General features: G+C 43.8%; 1 protein-coding gene across 3 annotated transcripts in view; it reads right to left on the bottom strand.

The window, feature by feature from the left end:
• The window catches only part of CPNE4 (copine 4), a 198,534-nt gene extending 186,555 nt beyond the window's left edge, over nucleotides 1-11,979 (bottom strand). Inside the window, exon 1 of one of the 3 annotated variants that reach the window (XM_015854074.3) lies at nucleotides 11,772-11,979. The gene's annotated coding sequence lies outside the window, so the exon portion shown is untranslated. Of the gene's footprint in view, nucleotides 1-5,651; nucleotides 5,674-11,660 lie in introns of those variants that run through there. The other 2 variants (XM_015854075.3, XM_085538247.1) reach the window with 2 other exon arrangements.
• Between the last annotated feature and the right edge of the window lie 11,197 nt (nucleotides 11,980-23,176).

Raw genomic sequence — 23,176 nt, 5'->3', positions numbered from 1 at the left:
TGAAGTAGTTTTCTGGTTTCTTATATCATTAAATGGCTAAAACATCAGATCTCTCCTAGTCTACCACTATAGCAGAGGAATACACCAAGCTTTTCCTTACTCAACTTCATTTCCCCCAAGAGGTGCAAGAGCTTGGTGTTAATGTGCAAAATCAGTAGGGATATTATTTACATCAAAATCCAGACATGACTCAAATAGATGCAGGCATTAAATCAATTGTAGGATACACCACAGAATCACAGAATGGTTTGGGTTGGAAAAGACCTTTAAGATCAACTAGCCCCAATCCCCCAGCTAAGAATTCTTCTGGGACCTCCTTGTACATACTGGTAAAAGCACTTTTACACACTTAAACCTGTGCTGATATAAGGCCTGTGTACTGGTGTTAAATCAAGCTCCACACAGTTCTTCTGTAAGTACTCTCTAATCTACTTCCAAAGTCAGTGGGCCAACTCAAACCCACTATAACATAAAGCAAGTTAAGATTTAACTTGAAGCAGACTCCAACATTCTCATAAACCTTTTGTACTTGCAGAGCTGTAGAGGCGCAACCTCAGGTAACACGGCACTAACAAACACCAGCAAGGCAACTTGATCCTTCTTCCAAAGAATGATAATAGCTGATCATATTTGGGTGATGAGGGTGGGAAATGAAACTGAAGCGCAGGTAAATACTTGCTTTTCTTGCCACAGTTTGTCTGTGGTTATGTTGCCACGTACCAATGGTCTACGAACGTTCACCTACCATTTTGTCCCAGAATGTATTTTCATTTCCTTAAAAGAAAACAAAAGCAAACAAACAAACCAGGGTGTTTCACAGGATTACCCAACCTACTAACACCATGGTGTCACCTCACCACATACTAACAGCTAGGGGAAAAACATTCCCTGATATGTACAAATTATTTCTTCTATTTATGACCGACCCATCAGCAACTAGGTCTTATGCTTCAGGGTTTAAAACATCTGTTAACACTGGAACACAGAGCAGAGCAGAACCTGTATGACAGAATGACAGCAGATCCTCTTCCTATATCACACAACTCAGCATCCCACCAGGGCTCGCACTGCTGCTCAGATCTCACCCGCCTCTGTGTTCCATTCCAAGCCCTACAAGTTCTCAGCTGAGAATACTGCACAGTTCAGCCACATCTTGTATCTCACCTCCAGCACAATGCAGCTGCTTGTCTTCTTGAAAATAACCAAAGGTGATGTTGATTCTCAAACATCGCCCACTGCTGCAGGGTATGGCTTTAAAAATATCATACAGTATTGGAAGTAAATGACAGCGCAGTGTAACATGATTTAAGCTGCAGTCTTCAACATTCTTCTGAACACTCGTTTGGCTGCCAGGCTCGAAAACGTCAAAGCTCTAAAGGTTATTAGACTATTGTTTATGACAATGGGAGTGTGAAAGTTTGCAGTCACGATAACATACTCAATTTAAAAGAGAAGAAAATTGAAGACATGATTAAAAAAACCTGCACACACAAAAGCTCTGACTGTCCCTTTATGCAGTCGACAAAGGAGCTGCTTCTTCCCTCCTCTACTCCCTAGTCAGAATTTTTTTTAATCTCAATATATAATAAGAACCGAGAAAAAAAGAAAAATAATTTAACACATTTTTCATGTGCATTCTGGAAATCTTTCTCTTTTCTTTTTTGTCTAGAAAGAGGTAGTGCAGTTTACCTAAATTGACTCTTGAGGGTATTACACTTAGAATGAATGTTTAATAGATGTTAGCTCAGTTGAAGAAGTAAATAGCTCACGGAAGACAAACAGCGCTAAATCTCTTCATAAATAGGAATTTTTCCTCAAGTGCTTTCACACAGCCCAAAAGCACACGTGCTCTACTGAAATATCACAGGCAACTATGTATGCCTGTCACTTTATCTGCTTGAACAGAAATTAAACAACGTTGGGATTGAGTTTTCTGCTCCCTCTCAAATATATATATATAAATATAAAATAGCGCAGAAACCAGTTTTAAAGGGAAATGTAGATGACTGCATGTTGGACTGGGAATCCAGAGATCCCCGTTCTGGTGCCTCACAGCCACAGATCCCTGCTATGATTGCACACGAATTGCATAACCCTGCTGTCCCTCAGTTCCCAGCAATCCTCATGAGTCATTCAAACACCAAGACCCAGAGGAGCAACACTATTCAACATATGTGAGAATTCATAGGCTGGTTAGGCTGTCTTCAAATGCAGTTTCACTGCCTTTTCTTCCTCCTTCAGCCTTTCTTATCACAGAATCACAGAATGACCTGGGTTGTAAGGGACCTCAAGGATCATGTAGTTCCAACCCCCTGCCTGGCAGGGCCACCAAACATACACCTTTACTAGATCAGGTTGCCCAGGGCCCCGTCCAACCTGGCCTTGAACACCTCCAAGAACGGGGCATCCACAACCTCCCTGGGCAGCCTGTTCCAGGGCCTAACCACTCTCCTAATCTTATTGTCTCTTTCTTCCCTGGGGAAGTAAATCCACTCCCAAACACACACCTCACATAAGGGGCACCCGAACAGGGAGTGAAAGCAGATCATCGCCCTACACTGCTGCTCTGCCAGCCCTCACACTTAATGCTCTTTCCCTGGAATACTTTCATTTCTGACTGCAACAACAACAGTAGAATAAGTTGAGAATGACCACTGTCCCAACAGCTTCTAGTATCCCATGCAAATAGCATTGCTGCTTAGAGTTTCCAAGCAAGTAGAATGGTGCAGAAGGAAAACTGCTGCAAATGTTCAAGAAGAAAAACAAAACAAAACAAAACTCCCAGTCTCAAATCATGACAAACTTGTCACTACAAGTTCTTCATGACTTCTACCCACCCTGCTGAGTACTTTCAACTAAAAAGCAAGAAACAATTTACAGTGCAAAGCTGTCAACAGCCACTTCCTTTTGCCTAAAGGACATAAGTCCCAGACAGGAAAGAAGGAAGTTCAAATCCTTCCTCCACCCAAGAGGATTCAAAGGCTTTCTTTGCTCCTTCAGTCTTTCATGATGCAGTCAAACCAGCATACAGAGCTGCTGTGGTCTCTCCCAGGGTGTTGTGTCCTTGTGCATAACGTACCCTTCAATATAACACAGAACCAGGCTGAAGCCTGGGGCTCAGTGCCCCCTCTCCCCACTGGGGCTGATTGAGAAGGGAAACCAGGCAGTGTTCTCTCATCTTCCAGACCAGCTCCAAGGCAAGGTGGCCAATCTACCCAAAAATAAGCATTTGAGGTTATTTGTCTCAGTGGCCACAATGCAATAATATCTGCATTATTCACCCTACCCTACATGCAAAGACAAATGTTTCCTGACTCATGAAAGCCAGAAAGCTTCATCCAGGTCAATAGATTAGAAGAATGACACTATAATAAGAAAAATATAAGTTATACGACAACTCTGAAGTAATTAGAAATACGTAAAAAAGTTTCAATCTTAATATGGTTAATGAGAAAAGAAACAAAAATCTTAAATTCTATTTTGAAGTACACCAGCAGCAAGATCTTAAAAACTATAGGCTAGATATTAAATGAGTACTTAAAAATAAGGTTTTTTAATCTCTGATACTGCTCAGTTGAAGAATCTTGATAAATCATTTGTTTAAACAGACCAAAATAATCTTAATTTTCCAGATACTTATATCTGATTTCAGAACATTGCTCAAAGAAGTGGAGATAAAGAAAGCAAAAGCAAAACCAAGATGATGATACAAACAAGGTATATTGCTAAACTCTGACATGCTGTAGTTTGCCTTCTGTGTTTTGTTTCTGTTTCTTTGGTGTTTCCATTGTTTCAAACCTTGTTCCCTACCCAGCTCGGTGTTTCTGTCATGCTTTGTGAGCAGAACTTCCATAACTTCCATTTCTGACGAAGGCAAATGGAACAGACTCCCAAAACTGGGCCCTGCAAATGCTGCAATTCTGCACTAGTTAAAGTCAGTGATCACTACAGAAACACATAGAATCAAGTGGCTAGTACAGTTTACAGCTTAGAAATTACAGAAGCAGACATTTTATCCTTGAATACTTACAGCAACTAAGAACCAACATAACTAGGCTTTTGGAATCAAATCCCCAAACTCTGTATTACATGATAAAAATCTCAGAAAAGTAACATTAAAAAATACTGTTTCACTCTCCATTTTCAAAGCATTCCACTCAAGCTGAGCACTTAAACCTCACATCCTACAAGTAAGAATTAATGATCAAAAGCTTCTTAATATCTTTGCCTCAAGTTTCTTGCTTGTGAGAGCATGAAAACACTGAGTGGGCTAATGCTGAAAACCAGAGGACTCCTGACCATAGAGTCTACTTAGTCTGAGGTCACGGAGAATGCTGATTGGCAGCGGAACAAGGACTTGTCTTAGTCTCTAATTTCCTCAATATCACTGGCTTCAATGTTTAAGCCAGTTTCTAATTTGAAAAAGGGAAGCATTCTGACTGACTCGTTTCTACCAGTTAGAAAATGAAAAGTCACCCCACCGGCACTCTTAGACCCCACAGCCTTTCTTTCTTCACTGTTCACACGTTGGAAGTAACTACTGCAGCTCAGAGTCATGGTCAGATGAGGGCACGAGAAACTCATGCTGCTAAATCACACCCATGCACAAAGCTTGTTTAGCCTTTCCCATTTAAGGTCCAAGCATACATTAGGATGGCATCTAGGAAACATCTGGGTGCTTCCAAGCATCATGATCTTGCAAGCTATTTAAAACAGGAATGGCCAGCCTTCTTAGCCCAAGAGCCTCGCAGCAATATCTCCAGACAGTTAAGGAGACACTCCAGAGATCATTCAATAGGAAAGAGGCGAGAACAGCTCTCAGGAATCACACCTCAATATCACAGGGATTTGCACTGTCAGAGCTGCCACAAGTGTCCCTTCCAAACAAACACACGTGCAAGGTGTTAACAGACAGTTTGGGCAGGATTTCCCCCAAGGAACTCAGCAGCTCCACCTCTTCCCTTCTGCCACCTTCCAGCCCTTCTGCTGCCCATGGGCCACTGCAGAAAGCACAGACAAGTCACACCCCATGGTGGACTACTGGGAACAAACCAACCCAATGCCACTTCCTTGCTTTTTACAAGGCTCGTAGGGAATTTTATACTGACAACTAATGTGTCTTCCACAACCCACTCCTGAGTTTTCCTCCTAACACATGGCTATTAAGAATATTTAACACCAATTTTTTACCTACTCATAAGCTTTTTAGATGCACGCTGACTTTTTTCTCCTCTCCAACAGGTGAGTGGCTTGAACTTCTAACTTATTTTCCAGCTGCCATTCCACTGGTTGGTTTCCATCTGCTCACACTGACCACACCGTAACAGAAACAAACATGCCCCACAAAATCCACACTATAAAAGTTCTTTGCTGTCATGGCCAGTGGCATGTAACATAGGAATCAGCTCGCAGAAACTGAATTTGTGGTCTAACTTATACACTCACTAAGCCAAGGAAACCACAATCAATAAGAGATTATGTTCAACTGGAGTCTCTTGGCAACAGCTGTATGACAAATGCTAGAGCTACTCTCTCCTGCACTTCCCATATCTTTCAGAAACCACTGGGCACTGCCACATTCAGAGATCTCACACGTTCTGCTGGCAACTCACATGATGGCACTTGGTGAGCATTGCTAAAAAGCTGCTCACCTTCTGTAGTGGAGTTAAAATCAGCTGCAGTGCAAGTCACTTGCTGTATCCATCTTCCCTTGTTCTCTCCAGCTGCAGGACAAGTGGACCGCTTCAAATCGATCAAATCCTGCACGTTCTCTCTGCGCTGTTTCTTTCAACTCCAGTTCAGCCTCTGGTCACAGATATAACACTGAACCCTCTCAAAGAAAATTAGTGTCTGACAAGTCATGGATGGCCACTGGGAAATGGATACAACAGCATGAAAGAATTATTCAGCCAGTAAACGGGTTGTTAAACATAACTACTCCCATGATAAAACACCCAGACAAAAGTGCAAATAAGTAAATTAACTTTAGGTACTCGCAAAAGAGAATGATTACACGGTAACTATTTGCCCACAGTGAAATGCATTATATCTAAAAAGGTAATAAAATGCAAGTCATGTAAAAACCTGCTTTTTGCTAATTATGTCCTAATATATCTACAGAACACACTTGACTTCCTGCAATCACTTGCAATAGCTGTGTTCATCTTACGCTTAGTAAAGACCAGGTTTGGACTTTCTTAACAATACATGTAGTTTTTATGTAAGAAAACTGATCCAAAGGCTTATTTCATTCCAAGAAGGTCAAATGTAACTCAAAAGGGCAGGAAATTAATACATTAACATCCTGAGTAGCAAGTTATAAAGAGATGCTTAAGCCAAGAAAGAAGAATCTTCACTGTGTTAACAAACAAAAAAAACAAAAACCAAGAACTACACAGCACCACTCTGGTGCACAAGATAATTCTTAGCAATCAAATTACTTACATTTCATTACAGAAGATAAGGTAGAAGATGACTGATGTGTAAAGTCAGCCACCTTTGTAACACCCAATGAATATTTATGCCACTAAGTCTGCAGCTTTAAGCAGCACCTCTCAGATAAAGGTACTGCAGTCTGTCCCTGTTCACATAAAGCAGCAGAAGTTGCTCACATCCCACCTTACACCCCTCTAGCAGCACAAGGCTGGCTCTTCCTGAAGATACCTGACTGATACTTGCACATAATTGCAAGCCACAAAAGCCACCTTTCATTGTTAAAATATTTTCATACATGCATTAATATGTGTATAAATATATGCATACACATTTTCCGCTAGCTAGACTACAATGCGTTGCATGGAGATGAACAATTTATTTAAGCACAGACATGAAACACAACTCTGCCATCTTTCTGGACAGATTTACATAAAGGATGCAACTGAAAAAGCAGCTGCCCCCAGAACTGAATGTGCTGCATCCCAAACACTCACAGCAAACAATTTCTGTTCTGAAAACTTCCAGATTATGGAAATCAGTTTCCTTAGAATGTGGTTCCCCCCCCCCCCCCCCCCCCCCTTATTCTAAGGAGGCAGCGAGAGCACTTTGCACAGAGTTTGACTTGAGTTCCCACTGCAGATAGGAATTGTTCCAAATTTACAAATACGAGAAGAAATTCAGCTCTCTTTCTTTTGTGGCATTCAAGACAGGAATAACTCCTGCACCAGCGAAGAAGTTCTGCTTTGCATCTCACAACAGCCAGAACTTCACCCACTGTTTCTTTGTTTAAATCAATGTGTGATTTCCCATCTTCGTACTCCCGTAGCAAATAGGAGAACTATCTTCTCCTCTCTTATAAAACCTGCTTTCATCTCCCTGCTCTTCAGCCTCACCTACTGGAGTATTCCCTGCCCCCACACGGCTCTTTTACATCTCATCAACATTCTCACCTTCACCTTCCTGTATCCTCTATTTCCTTCAGTGGCTTCTGTGCTTTTTTTTCTGCTGGTTGGCTGGTTGGTTTGCAGTGTTTTGGTTTGTTCTTGAAGTTTTCCCTCCCATAGGCAATCTGTTATCAGCACCAGGCAAAGAACCAATTATGAAGCACATATAGCAGAAATACATACCAAAAAAACCCACCCCATACACTGGTGGTTAAAAGCCCAATGCAGAGCACACTTGTCCAGCTCTCCAGCAGACATCCAGCTACTCTGAAAGTAAACCAAATAACCTTGTAGTTACTATCCACAGGGTCCTCCTAAGGGAAGCAGTGCAGTATTCACACCCCAGCTTTGTGCAGATCCTGCCCCTAGAGGTTCAGTTGTCAAGACCAGGCCTTTGATCACAGACACAGCAGAAGTGCATAACCCTGGATGAAACATGAAAGGAACTGCCCCAATACTGACATCTGCCAGGCCAGCAAAGCTGAGCCAGATGCTGTCTAGAGATGGTATGCTAACGCTTTGCCTAGTAGCTCAGTACTCCCAGCTACCAACCACATCTCCCAGTTAATAAATAACTGGTCTAAAGTTACATATATCCTGCTTTCAGTCACTTCATGGACTCTAAAGGCTGAATGAACCGAGAGAATCAGAGCTAACTACAGCAGCTTGCCCCCATGGGGCTGGTTGACAGATCTTTAAGAGTGACAAGCCCTCCAAGTAAGTCTTTAGGCTGGAAATCAAACCTTCAGAGTAGCCCTTAAAATTCTACTGTTACACACGCATTGATGAAATAAGAAATTCTTTGATCATACCGAGTCCCTAAGAACTGGATGTTTTATCTTCATGCACAGAAACTAGAATACAGCCTCCCTTCTCAGTGCATGGAAAACATTCCAGAACTGTATAAAGACCACCTCTCTAACAAAATTCTTGCACTCAGTGTTATCCAATGCTGTGGTCCCGTTCATTTTTCTGGTTAGCTTTGCAGTTTGATCTTACATGTTTTGTGTTGATGGGGAAGCATTACATCTTTTTTCAGGTCTGCCCTGTTGTGTCTCTTGCTCAGGCCCACAGTTAAATGCAGACCATCAAGAAACAACACTGACAAAATGGCACCCCAAAAAAGAGGTACACAGTAAAAATTAAGGTTAGTCAAGAAGTGGTTGATCGAGCTGGACAGACAAAAGGACCTTCCCTAAACTCAGACAAAAAGGTTACCCATGACTTAATGTTTTGTGCTTGCTCCGTCTGTGCTCATCTATGGTCAGTTCCCATTTGGTCTGCCAGCCTCAACACATACATGATACTGCAATTGATAGAACATTGTAAGTTAACAGACAAGTAAAAGCAACTGTTTCTGTTACCAACATATGATGTACCAAGGAAACAAATGCACCAGGATTATACAAGTGATGTACAACTCCGTGAGCTGGCAAAGGTAATGGTAACAGCAGTAGGTTTACTTTCATATCAATTAGCATAAGACTAAATAAGAAACAGCTGTCTACATTATTTAGCACATCCTTAGCTGCAGGTTATTCATTTGTGTACACTTCCAAGGATGTTAATGGCATTAACACCAGTGCCAATCACCTACTGCCTTCACCTAAGTGTACAGATGCTCTTTCACTGCAGGTTTGTTTTCTTCCCAATACACTGTTTATTCAGCAATCCAGTTCTGCACATACCAAAATATCCAGCTGCTTACTGACAGAATCTAGATAGCCACTAAGGTACTAACAATCCTATTGCTCGATATCACAGACCCACAGGGACAGGCACTGTTGAAGGCACTGCCCTTCAGTAAAGTTTCTGGACAAAATACTTGAGGAATTTTTCCCGCCCTCTTACAAACAGAAGAGGAAACAAGTGAGAAATTAATGTCAGGTATCACCCATGTCCAAGGCACACCCCATAGCCAAATGATTGTCTGTTACCAGCTGTGAGAAGCGTATCTTGCCCTCTTCAAGTGTGCTGTGAGATTCTGTCTCTCCACCTGTCTATTGGCAACCCAGCTAACACTGAGTGTAAGTAATGCACTGGGAGGAACTGCAGCGGTCACTAGATTAGGAAACCACAGGCATGTTGTAGCTCACCATCCTTTCCACCAAGAAAACTTTTTTTCTTTTTCTTTATTTAGGGCATATCAGTTTTCTATTTGTCCACTGTTCACTAAAAGGAATCTTACTCCACACTACTGCAACTCTTCCTAACAGCTGCTTGCAGCCTTTGCTAACCCACGACTGACACTTGTTGGCAAACTAAATGCTGCGGGCACTCCCTGGTGTCAATCTGAAGAACACACCCTGTATTAGATCAATGAGGGATCAAAACCACACGATCACTGCAGCCAGGAGCCACTCCAAGTGCGCTATACTTCCAGTGCTCCCTCGCCCCCAGCCCTTGCCCTCCCTTCAAACGTGCCGGCTTCAGGCTGGGAAGGTAGGGCAGGCTGCCTGTGGGATGTCAGAGGGGAAATACAATCTAAGGGATGGACGGCATCCAGACAGCCTCCAAGGACACTCCACGCTTTCAGAGCCATCCTCTGCCGCGGTTCTACACCACCGGGCTCCGCAGCAGAGCTCCCCTAGACCTGCCTTTATTAGGGAACACCTCTATTCCCCCACACGACGGCATTCCCCACCACGAGCCCGGCACAGCCCTGTGACGAGAGCAGGGGAGCCGCAGTCCCCCGCCCTCCGCCGCTCCTCGGGCGCCTCCCGCCGGCTGCGCTCCGATCCCGCTGCTCCGGGCACCGGAGCAGAGCTGCTATATTATTTTTGAGTGCACTGGCAAACTTTGCAAACGCTTCCAAAACCCGGAGATCCCATTTGTCTCATCACATCTCTTTGAAGCCAAGTGTTCTCCCTCAACTTAAAACTTTCCGCCACTCAACGTACTGATGAAGCACATCACGCAGCAGCGGATGACGGTAGATTTCAGCCTGGATATCATGCTGACTAATGGTTGCATCGGGAGCCACGGTGCTGACCACTGGCTGCCTCGCATCCCAGTTCCAGCCCTAACAATCCATTAACAGAGCGCTATTTGCACGCAACGCGGTCTGCTGGGTGGTTTTAAAGCCTCGCAATAGCAAACCTGGGAAGAAGGGAGAGAGATGAGACCTCAGCAAGCTCCTACCAAATGGCAAGCATGTCAAAAAAGAGAGAGCCACACAGCTGAAAAACACGTTTTGAACTCCGAACGCTGTCGGCCAACCACTGTGTGCAATAACTAGGAATATCTTTACCTTATAGCACAGTCTAAATGATCTATAGTAAGGAAGGCAGATAGCACAGGTGGGTTCCCACCCTACAGCTTCTACCACATCGCTTCATCTTGCTCTTCAGACATCCCAGCTGACATGAATCCTGTCCTGCCCCATTCCAGGAAGCATCCAGCACACAGCACCGTGCTGCCAGCTGTTTTGCTGTTGGCAGCTCCCATCTCTGCCATGCTGATAAGAATACAGCTGGTTCCATTGACTTTCTGCTTGAGGTATGAACATCAAGCGCTCATCAGGAGAATCAGCCCACCATAACTCACTTCCCCGAAGTATTTTGAACCAAGGTACCTTATTCTAGACAAACCTCTCCCGAAAGATGAGGAGATGGACTGCTAGGCTTGGCAGCTCAGCTAACAAACTGCTGGTGCTCACAATATGTATACTGAGAATCTCCTTGCGTCCTTTGTAGCAGGTTTCCTGAGTACTTTAAAACTTCAGTGACAGCTCAGAGAAGACCTTAAGTGTAAGCTTATAGGAGAGCTCATACACGAGCTTAAGGTATCGGAGCCTTTGCTGTGACCAGAAGGTTGGCAACCCCACACATCTACCCACAGACACTGAATTGACACACACACACTGGAACAGGAGGAGTTCTCGCTGAAGGAACAGCACAGCTAACAGTGACACTGCCGTGCCCTACTTCACAAACAACACTTCTCCTATCCAGCCACACAAACGCAGCCCCGGAGAGATCTTAAGGCTGTAAGAAACTCTCCATAGAAGGCAGCCCAGTGCCCTTCCCTCACCCCAGGGACTGCAGCAGCCCACACCTGGAATCCCAGGGACCCCCGAACAAACTTCGAAACGCCATCCCTAAAGAGCTTGAAAGCAGTTACAGCACACACACACACACATGCACGAAAAGGAAGGGGAAAAAGAAAAAAAAAATAAAAAAAATAGCTTTTTCTGCTCCAACGGACTTTAAGTAAAGGAAAGTTCCCACTTTATTTGACTTCCCTCCGTGCTCTGACAGACGCATTCTCGCAGCTACGCACCGAGTCTCACACGCAACCGACGGAGCCTCCAGCGGCGTCCCGCCGGGTACCTGAGCCGGCGGCCACAGCGCCCTTCCCGCCGCGCCCGCTGCCCTCAGGGGCCGCCCCTACCTGCCGCCTCGGCTCCCTCTCAGCGGCTGACGGCGGTGCAGGAGCGCTGTCCCTGCAGCGGGGCGAGCCCCATGTGAAGAGGAGCGAGGGAGCCCGGCGGCTCCACCGCCGAGGGGAGGGGACGGAGGGAGGGGAGGAAGGAGGGGAAGAAGGAGGGAGGATGGAGGCGGGCGGGCGGGCGCGCCGGGCGCTCCCCCAGCTCGGAGCCGCCCCGACCCCGATGCCGGAGCCCGAGACAGCGCCCTCTGGGGGAAGGCAGCACCGAACGGAGCCGGCCCCTGGGCAGCATCGCGCTCCCGTCTCCGGCAGCCGCCAGAAGTGGGGCTGGAGAGAGCTGCGAACAGCAGAGCCCGCGGGCTGAGGGAACAGCGGCTCCGCTGGATGCTGAGGGATCGCTGTGCTCCGTGCCCAGCTCTGTGGATATCCCGGCACACTTCAGTGGTAGAAGTGCCGCTCTGCTACACAGAGGCTCGAATCCCGGGGGTTGGACTCGATGATCTCTAAGGTCCCTTCCAACCCGCACCAGACTGTGATACTGTGACACCCGAGTACAACACAGCCCCAGTGAGGCAGAGAGCTGCACCCAGTTAAAACACGTCCCAATTCCTTGCGCTATCACAGGATTGCCTGGGTTGGAATGGATCTCAAAGATCATGAAGTTCAACCCCCTGCCACAAACAGGGCCACCAACCTCCCCATTTAATGCTAGACCAGGCTGCCTAGGGCCCCATCCAACCCAGCCTTGAACACCTCCAGGGACAGGTCATCCACAACCTCTCTGGGCAGCCATCGGGATTCACTGTCTGACTTTGCCCACCCGTGGCAGCCACTAAACTCTGCTGAGTGGCTGGTGATGCCCAAGTGTGCGCACACGAAAAGTCTGGCTGGCTTCCCAGGAATCCTCAGATTACGCCGAGAACTGGGCCTGCACTTGTCAGTCAGACACGTGCCTCTGTGTTTGTGGGACGCAGCATGTTTGTGCTGTGGCTCCCCAGATGTATAATCTAATTTCTCCACCCTATCTCACAAGGATCTGATGAAGATAAATTCAGAAGTCTCTGCCAGGCACACAGATGTGACAATGACGGAGCTGCTGTAGCATTTGCCCTCAGAGAGATGCTGCTGCATCCTGTCCTCCCCATCACAGACACAACCAAACACACAGAGAGCACTTCAGAAAGGAAGATTTCTCCAGCGATGCTGACTTTGAAGGAAAGGAGCACAAAACAAAGACAAATCATTCTGAGGCTGTGAAGTTAATGCCAGGAGTTTGCTGAGCTGGCAAGCCCTGGGGTGCAGCTTCTGAGAGGTGTGAAATGGAGAGCAGGCAATTGAACACGTTTCGCTAGCCCAGAGCAGGAACATCACAATCCTTCTGCATTAAAAATAACAACAACTTGCAGTGGAGCTAGAACTCTCTGCCTCTCCAATTAGATATTTTAATGCCGTACCAACAGCATCAAAAGTACACGTTAGGAGTATGCATTGTAATCCTGGTTGTTGTCTTTTTTTTTTTTTTTTTTTCAGTGCAGATAAAGTGCAAATTAAAAGCAGTGCTTTAGTGGAACGACAGCAAAACCACACAGCCCTGTGCTGGCACTACTGGGAGGTCCAAGCTGACAGAGAAGAAAAGCACTGAAAACCTATTGGTGAAGACCCTAAAGGAAATGTCTGCAGATCTCCAGAGCAGATTTGTGCCATCCCAGAGGGGCTGCCTGGTGCCCAGGCTCCCTGTGCTGTGTCAGAGTGGGGGCTGTGACAGCACACTGCAGCTGCTCTCTGGAAGCAGGAAAGCAATGGCACATCAGAGGTTCCAGCTCAGCACTCCAGAAAAAAAGAAGCCCAGCAAGTCCTGCAGGAATTAAAACCATTCAAGATTTTCACAAACGATATTTGTGGCCCAGGTGTAGACAGGAGCTCACCACTTGGGTAACCGTGAGGAGGGAGTAGGGTCCAACCCTGCTCTGCACTTAGCTGAGTCAGGATGAACACTGGAGATTTCTGCTCAAATAATACATCTCCATGGCATGGAAATGATAAGGGCCTTGGATGTCACCCTGTAGTTATGTGCCCACACAGCTGCGTGCCTTGTTTCCTTTGCTCACTGTCATAGTCCACCGGTATTACTGGAGAACCCTTTCCAGGACAGAATGCTATAAAACAGGACAGCCCTGCTACAAGTTCCTGCTTCTTCCTCTGGGTGGCATCCGAATATCTTCAGTGGGCCAAAGCTGGTTCAGGATGATATTCCTGCTTGCCAACAGCGATCAGCATTGCGGTGCAAGTGCTGCTCTTGCTAAGCTCACATAAACCAGCCAACGTTTAAATAAAATACAAGATTTACAGCAGTTGGAATCAGCATCATTCCATCAGCCTTCTCAATTATGACAAAAGATCTATCACATCTTGTGCCCTTGCCCTGTACACATTGCAGTTGTCACAAAAATGGGATGCAAAAGCACAATTAAACCTCACAAGCTCTACAGCTTCAGCACAAAATCAAAACTTCATCACCAGGAGTAGTTTCCTACCTTTTTATATAGGTCTCAGTGAGACAGCTACAAACCGATAAACAGGAGTGAATCATCACAGTCACAGCACACAGAAGTGTAAATGCAAGCCAGGGTGTCTGAGGCCACAGATGCAAAAAGCTTTCTGAAGGCCTCCAGTCATAACCAAAGTCAGGGACAACTTCCTGCTCTAATCTATGCTCACCCAGGTACTTCTCCAGGTCTGTATTTCCTCCTGTGAATTCATTTTTAATGAAATCACTATTCCACAAAAGCAAGATTTCTTCTCCTGAGATCTATGGCTATGATTCTGTGTGTACAATAGCCATCCCGATTAGGTAGCACAGAGATGGTTCTTCCTATTGGCAACAACGTTATTCTTAGTTTTGTATGCCATTCTTAACATACATCATAGATAGACACAATAGATACACAACGGCAGCTTTGATAGCATTCAAAGAGAAGGTGATCCTCCAGTCCAGGAAACCATTCTAAGGCTCTGATCATTTCAGCAGCAGAATTGTAAGCAGCAGTTCCCAAAGAGCCTTTGCCAGAGCACCACTGCCTTTACAGGCCAAGGAATCACCAAACACATTTGAGAAAATTAAAACAAGAGAATGATTTAAAAGCAAAACAGAACAAACCCAAGGTTACAGCTGTAGTTCTGGATCCTAGCGGTCACCTAAATTAACTAGGCAATCTTATGATGCATGACAGTATCTGAAGCCTTTCAGTGGATAACCTTGAAATTCCTTGTTACACGTCTCTCGCACAAATGTTTCACTGACTTCTGAAAGCTGAGCTTCCCTTTAAGGTAAAGACAGCAACTGTACCCTCAATTCCCACAGCCCACCCACGCGCTGTTAAAGGACACATCTCAGGTTTTATTTCCACCGTCAAAGAAAACCTGTGTTTTTACTGCATAGTAGTTCAAAGTCACCACATTACATTTTTATTCATCACTCCGAACTGTCAGGGAACGCTGCCAATTTTACCTTCATTACAGTAGGCCAATTCATTTGCAAGTAACGACGCAGGGCTTATCACTCCCAAATCCTCAACATCAAAATCGTATCGCATTTGTCTCCACCATTTTACAACTGTATTATTTTGCATTAGAAAAAAAATCCCCGAAACAGAAGTGTATCTATGACATAGAATAAACAGTGAGGGAAATGGTTTTATGATCTGGAAACATTTGTGCTAAAGTCATTGTTTCAGGTTTTCATTTTGCTCCATCTCATTTCAGATTTTACTGCCTATTCATATTACTGTTATCGTGTGTAGTATAAAATGCAAAGAGCAAAGGAAAGCCTATGGATATTTTAGTAAATAAATGTGTTTACAATTGGCTTCTCCAAATACTTTTTCTTTCCAACATTTTACTTACTGGTGAAAGCAAGGCTGGAACTTCCCATGGAAACACTGGTCTCTGCTGATTTTATTTACATATAGTCTATATATGTATTATAGTCTACACATATTAATAATCCTGTGGGAGAAAATTCCTTTCTGTTGTACAGCAAAAACCATTTCCTTTTGGATTCTCTTGGCCAATTCCACAACAAACCCTGCAGCAAAGTTGCCCTGTGCATTTGACATGGTGTCTTACCATTCATCAGCAGCCATACAAGGCAGACAAAAACACTTAAATCCTCTTGCTTTCTTAGAAACTGGTTTAAAAACAAAATGTTTTCCTAAGAATAAGTGTTTTCATTTGCACAGTATGGGGCAGCCCTGTATGGAGCTAAGAGTTGGACTTGATGAGCCTTGTGGGTCCCTACCAACTTGGGATGTTCCATGTTGGCTTTGATCTCTAATCACTTCAGTATCCCTTAACACAGTGGTACAAAGCACCCATAAAGACATTGCTGCTGACAACTGAATAGGGGTACAGGGTAACACCATGAAGGAGAAGGTACGCACTGCCCTGAAAGAAGGTACTCTGCTGTCTAGCAAGGCTTCTTTGCCTTGCTAAGCAATATCACCTGGTGCTGCCACATGGCACTCACTTGTGCCACTGCATTAGCTGACTGTAAGGAGCCTGAGTAGCACTGAGCAGCTCCCAGGAGACAGGAGTCATCCCAAGCTAGAGGCTCACAAGCAATAACTGCCACAGAAATTGATGCCACTGACTTGGCAGAATTGTATTAACATCAATATCACCTGCTGAGCTATCTGACATCCCTGGGACGTGTGACAAGTGAAAGAACTGAGGGTAAAGAAAGATACCTGGGTTAGTCCTCCCACCCTTGTTACTCTAAGAAAAATTACCTGTCTCTGAAAAAGACAGTAAAATAGGAACTCAAAGAAAACAGTAAGTGCTGGTGATTGAGACACACAGAACAGCTTTAGCTTTATCCACACTTCTTGCTCTTGAAATATTAGGATTCCTTGCGTTATCAAGACAAGTAGTTAAGGGAGGCTGTGCCTCAATTGCTACAGCATCACAGCCTTGGTTCCATTTGCCCTTACTGCATCTTCAAGCCCAGTACAAGTAACCAGTGTGGCCTCTCTCTGGCCAGCAGACTGGAGATGTGAGGTCAGATGTTGTGTCTGATAGCGCTCCAAAATGGCACTGGTCAGAATGCCATAACCATCCTGACTTTCCATATGTTGTCCAAGGATGGAGGATACAAGATTACTATGCACAGAAGGATGCTGTTTCCAGCCTTTTTTTATTATAGCCGAATTTTATAAATATACTTAAAACACGTAAGCTGACTATATGAAGATAATGGGAAAGAAGAAAAGAACATAGCATCTAAGCAGAGAAATGGTGCTTATAAGTGGCACTGCATTATCGAAGAAAACTTTCCTTACAGCAATGGTAGAACTGGAAGGAACTATAGTTGGTGTGATTTGTTATAGCTTGGTGTTGATTTCACACAAATATTCTAACATACAAATCAGGAGTCTTACAGTCAGGTCTTGTATTTCTTCTTCTGTGGTTTGGCAGCCTGTAACATATTCTGGCCTGTCCCCATTGAGCAATGTAGAGAATGAGATAAGGTCACAGCCTAAAACAAGCTGAGAATAATTGCTCCATTATAATCTTTTTTTCTTTCCCCTGAATGAAACATGACATTTTACCATGAAACAAACATTGTTTAACTGCGTTTGTTCATCCATGAATTAAGGAAGTGTAAAGATGGAGCTCAGTGCAATACTTTGTCCATGCTGTCACCAAGATGTTCTCTGTCAATTTGCCATCCTGGCTGCTTCCTGACAGATTTTTAGCTCCTCGACTGCATGAGCACTTCTATCACTCTGTCAAATAGCAATTGATTATGCCAGCCTCATGCTATTTTCCTTGGAACAGAAAACTCTCAAGCTTGTTCAACAATAAGTGTCTGTCCTTTCTCTCAACAATTGGCCGAGAAAGAAAAAGCATTTTTTTGTTAGAAATAATGGCTTGCTTAAAAACACCCAGGTCCTTTTGTGCTGAAGCTTCACACACAGCAGGAGGCAGCTCAGTGCTTCAGCAATAAAAAGCCTCTACTGCCAGGGTCAGAGGTGGTTCTTTACAATGTACCCTGCTTCCTGGCAACACTTACAGCCCTGATATCATAGAAGATATGCAATACCCCGTGTTCCCTGTATTCTATGGATTGTAATTTTTATGGGTTTTATGAGAATATGAAGAAGGAAACACTGTGCCAAATGGGAATTTATGAATAAATGTACACTCAAACCATTAATTATCTCATCTTCACAATTTAAAGACGCAGTTAAGCCTGTTCTCTATCATAAAGCATTATTCTATTAGGTAAAATCATTCTTTCCCTGTCAGAACAGAAAATTCTCTTGCACATATCCTTTATCTATGAAACAGAAAATATGAGTTCAGTATCTCCTGATGAGAAGAGAAGACTCCCAGTTGTTCTGCAGTGTCTGATAGACAAGGGGGACTTTCTAACATAGCTGTCAAATTCCAGTTTGACTGTTAAGATCCTTCAATATTTCACAGCACAAAAACATTGCCTGACTCCCTCCTGCATCCTCTTACTCTAAACATCAGCAGCAGCTTCAGTAGGTCAGAATTACCTCCAGTGCAACTCTCTTACAGCCATGCTGTCCTGCAATTTCTCTCCGTCTCTTTCCCCCACCACCCCCAATAATGTCTATTTAAGCCATGAATGAGTTTACCTGCTGAAAACAAAGTACTACAAGCAGCAGTAACCAGGGCTTGCAGCTGAAATGGAAGCCTCTTGATTAGGAACTTTGTAGTAATGAAGTGATTAGCCAGTCCCTGCCCCAATCCAGATGATGGGAGAGATGACTGGAGAAGGTAGATATGAGAGGACAAACAAGTGAGATCGCAAAGAAGTGATTCACTGAAAGTATTTGCTAACAAATCAGTGTCAGAATCCAAAGAATATCCATAGCTTCCCATCACCCCTCCCTGGTCCACTGCCTGTGTGCTGAGCTCCCATGAACAACCAGATGGTCTCAGCCCACCTCCTGCTTCTGAACACAGAAGAACTTGCTATTAAGCAGCTGATCCTTATTCAAGGAAATGAAAAGCTTTACGTTTGGAAATACACAGCCATGCATAGAATTACACTCCAAAGTTTTTTTTTACGCTACATTTTACACATTTGGGCAGTGAGAGCAATAACAAAGTCAGACTAAAGATGATGCTAGATGCAACCTGAGCCACGCTGCTAGCTGTTGTCACTGGTGCTAAGAGAAGGACACCTACCACAGTGGCAAGAGTAGGAGAGGCCTTAAGGAGCAGTGAAAATATACACCAAATGCATTTTAAACCAAAAGAATGCATAAAATTTGTTCTTTGCAATTATTTTAACTAGTAAGTGGATGCTACCTGGTTTCTCTGCTGTCCTTTCAGCTCTCCTAGCAACAGGAGAAGTATTTTAAACAGGTGGGACTGACATAAATTCAAGGAGAAAATAAAAATACTCTAAGTGAGACTAAGGTGAACCTTACAAGGAGGTTTCTTACTCTATCAAACTACATGTGTGCTTTGAGGACCTTAGTGGGGATCAGCTACAACAAAACACATGACTTAGAACCACACTTTTCAGAATCTAGGTGTTAAGAAGGACTACAGCAAATCCCAAGCAGTATCTGACACAATTAGGAAGATATTTTGCCTGTGTTCAGCTCATTCTATATTACTCACCTGTGTTTTGAAGCAGCGTGGCCATCCACAGAGGTAGGATGTTTAAACAAGGCAAAGCATTGGACTGAGTCAGCATGAAAGTTCTGACATGCTGCTACTTAAGGTTTTCCCCAAAGTGCTGACTTTTGTATGAACTAAAGTCAGGTAGGATAAAAGAATAAAAATGAAAGGAAAAGAAAGGAACATGACAGTCTTTCTTAGATCAGTGTGTGTCCCTGTGTGGTGGGTTTTGTTTTTTTTTTTCCAGCTTGTAACAGAGCTTCCAAAGATGAGGTTTGTGATGTTCCAATGTTTCAGTCATTTTGTGTCATAAATAAAAGCATTGAGGATTCCCTTAGATTTCCTACAGGAAAGCTTTCCTTTGTACTGTGGCTAACACTGCTGAGCCGATATTTTTTCTGCATAGTTGCCGAAGATGGAGGCTGAAGATAATGAGAAGGTCTTCAAGGGCACTGTGATTTATACCTAAGTTTTAATGAGATGGGGTTACCTCCCGCTGTGCCTTTTTCAACAACTTTTTTTTGCAAGTTAACAAAATATTTCCGAAAGTCTACCCTGATGCACCTGAACTGTCACCTGTGAAGAAGATATTTAACTACCTGCTAAAAGCATTTTTATATAACATCTTGCTTAACTCAAAAAATGTTGGCTGAGGTTCTGACTCCCAACCAAAGGGAAATGGTGCACACGTGCTTCTGAACCTCTGACCAGTTCTGAAGCTCCATGCAGGGAGCCTTCGAGAAATTCAGAAACTGATTGGTTTACCTTTTTGAGGCACTTTTTTTTCCCCTGAATTCTTCTCTATATGTGCCCTGCCTCTATTTACAATTATTGCTTCAGGTACTTCTGGGCTTCCATTTTCCACCCCCACTCTCTCTTTCTTTCTCCTGACCTCCCATCTGCTAACTCTTTCCCAGACCTCTCTCTCTCTAACCTTAGGTTTGGCTTTAATTTCCTTTCCAAAATCTATTCAGAGCTATCAACATTATCATTAATGACATATTTTATCATTGTATTAACAATCTCTCATCATTCATCTGCCGTACTGCTGAAGTCAATGAAGAAAATAATTGTTTTCCTGCGCATGAACAGCAAATTGGCCAAACTCCAGAAACAGGTATTCCCCAGGAAGTCTTCCTGATAAAATACAGCCTATGGCATGCAATAACTTCAACACCGTTGACCCTATTTACTGGGTCTTTCATAGCCACAGTGCTCACCTTCCATTGCAAACTCATCAGTGATGAATCAGTGGGTTCAGCAGCTCCTGTCAAAGGATTTGCTCTTGCTTTCTGGAGGGAAGCCCACTTCATCTGTTATCCACAGGCTGCCCTCAGGAGTCATCACTAGCTATAAGTCAGCAAAAGAGCCTATTATTCCTGAATGCCACACTCTACCCATGCATCAGCTGCTGAAGGCTTTCCAGCGCCTCTGAATACAGACAATGAAACTGCCCAGCCTGCAGATCCCTATCCAGCCTACCAAGGCATCCCAAACTTATTCAGAGCCTGATTCCTGTAACATAAACACCCAGGCTTCCATGGCATTATCCTCAGGGATACATACTTGAATTTTTCCCTTTAGAAATTTAACTTGTGCTTGTAACTTGTTTAGTACATCTCTACCTAAAAGGACATTCAGGCATATACAACACCTGTTGAGTCAAGAAACTTTTCCCAATCCTAAATTTTAATGGTTGAAAGAATAATTCTCCTTCTGACCTGTGACACCAACAACTGAGACTGCCTGATAACTTAACTGCTCTCCACAAGTATGAATAGAGTTTCTCCTGTATCTACAGAAACATCATATCCTCATTGCCCACCCTTATGTTGGGCTCAGTTGGGGATAACTTTGAATTTTCTCCTGATCACCTTCAACCTTCATCTAAAATCAGTATTTTCTCAGCCTGGCTGAGCACTCCGCTAAAACCCACTTGTGTTTGCTGATTTAGATGGTAGTCTCATTTCCAGTGACCTCTATTCACACACCTAGCACAGTGATCTCTTTCTAAGCATGGTCTTGGTAGTTATCCCCATACATTCAATCATGGCCTTCCTCTTGGAGGTCATTTTCCCAGGTTATTTCCTCTCCCTACCTCTCGTGCCTCCAGTAATAATTTTATTTTCAGGCTTTTTATTCCTCCTCTTTCACTCGCTTAATTTTCTGTCTATTATTATATGCCCTCCAAGCAGTCTCCAATAATGTATTCAGGGACTGACAGCTTTCCACATCCACTTTATGTAATTTGCACTTAATATCCAAGTTTGACTACCCTATATAAATATACGCTAATTGCACCGCATCCCATTCCTTTTTGGGATCCGATTCAGTGTATTTACTGGTGGAGGTAATTAATCTAACAAAAAAAGGCTGATGGGGTTCCATCCTTTCACTACATCACTTGGTACAATTTAGGGAAATTATCTGCTTTAGGAATAACGAGTCTCATTTTAAATAAAATCAGCCTTAAACATCTGGTCAAGATCTCCCATTGGCCTATATTATTCCAGTCCCACTAAGGAACTGTTGAAGGAAAATGATCATCAGTTGTCTTCTATTGTGCCCCCCAGGCATGAATCATTTCTGCTCCTCCCTTTGCCTTTATTAAGGCTATACTCCTTTCTTGATACACGAACAGTGTATGCAACACCACCTGCAAATCATTCCAGCCTGGATCATGAGCTCTAATAATAGTTCCATCACCTTAGCTACCTTTATCTGGGTCCTCTCTATATGCTGCCAATTCTTTACACGACCACAGATCCGTTACTGAAAAATTCACTTTTACCCCTACTTGTACAAACCTACTGTTTGTTTTAGAGGGACTTTTATATTTTGGGCATTTCTCCTGGTCTGATCTGCCAGCAGGCTTAAAAATGTTTTCAGAGCTTCTTACACCTTCCTTTTCCCACTCTCTCTCATTCACTCCCCTTAACTCTCGTGATCTTCTATCCCTTTGTCCTCTATCGCCACCCCGTGGCCCAATCAACATCTTAACATCCTCCTCATTACCTTCCCATAGTTCCTAATCCTTGTTGCATCGCTTAAGTGATTTCTGCTTTTCAGGCTCTAAAGCGAACATCACTTCCACTTGTCATCCATACACACTTCTTATATATACTGTAATTATCTTGTAATGTGAAGATCAAACTCACGTACAGCTTCTCATTCCATTTTCCTTCCTGTCTCCAGAATAACTTTAATTGCAAGATTGTGTTATAACTCACAGACCCATTGGCAGGCAGTTTTCTTGATCTACCAGGGTATACACTGACACCAATGGTTACAATATTCAACCAATTCTTTCCACATTAGTGAATCCCAAAGCTTTTTCCAGCATGTTAATATACATCCCAAGGGAGAACACTTTGGAATCCTCTCCCTATAGGGCTGCCCTGATTCCACACTGAAACAAACAACTATTTCTTATAGTGTAGCAGGACTCAAGCCTGTCCTGCGTGACTCGTAGCCACAGTCTTCTGATCTGAACTGAACTAGGTATCCCCATATTAGAACACAGCTCCCTAGTCTGGCTAGCACTGACTAGCTTAACTCAGCCCATCCTTGCAGAATCTCTCAACCGCAACTTATTAGATAGGCAGCAGCTGCATGGACTCAGACTCAAAACGTTAACTACCCATAATTATTGCTGTTAATCTCCCAGACAGCTGTCACAGAAACCCACCTCACCAATCAATCAGAGGGCCTCCCTGAAAATACTACAGTGAGTGCTGGAATCCTCCTGA

The sequence above is a fragment of the Coturnix japonica genome, chromosome 2, assembly GCF_054131305.1.
Source record: "Coturnix japonica strain WE chromosome 2, WE-NBRP24, whole genome shotgun sequence".
NCBI classification, from domain to species: domain Eukaryota; kingdom Metazoa; phylum Chordata; class Aves; order Galliformes; family Phasianidae; genus Coturnix; species Coturnix japonica.
This window is presented reverse-complemented; position numbering and strand designations above follow the sequence as displayed.